Here is a 413-nt window from a genome sequence, read left to right as displayed (position 1 = left end):
TTATATTTTGATTAAAAAATATTATTATAATATATTAAATATTTTTATTATTTTTTTACAGCCAAGTGATATATTTATTAATACAGATAATAATTATCTTTAATCTAGTCTAAATATATTTTTCTACACCAAGTAACAACTTACCGAGTCACTTTATCTTACCGGATGAACATGACAAGAGCGATGACAAGGACTGAGATTTTATCCGCTTAGAGCGATGACAATGATTGAAAGTCTTATCTGGTAAGCGAGAGTGACGACTCTTACCCGGTAAGCATTTACCGGATAAAAATGTTGCATGTGATATCGTTTTAATAGATTAAAATTGTACCCGGTAAGTTAAGTGAAAATATTAAATCTTACCGGTAAAGGCATACCGAGTAAGAGTTGGATAAATGAACCCTAAAATTGTC

Source organism: Cynara cardunculus (assembly GCF_001531365.2).
Source record: "Cynara cardunculus var. scolymus isolate 2C chromosome LG 1, CcrdV1, whole genome shotgun sequence".
Taxonomy (NCBI): Eukaryota; Viridiplantae; Streptophyta; class Magnoliopsida; order Asterales; family Asteraceae; genus Cynara; species Cynara cardunculus.
Note: the sequence above shows the minus strand (reverse complement) of the source record.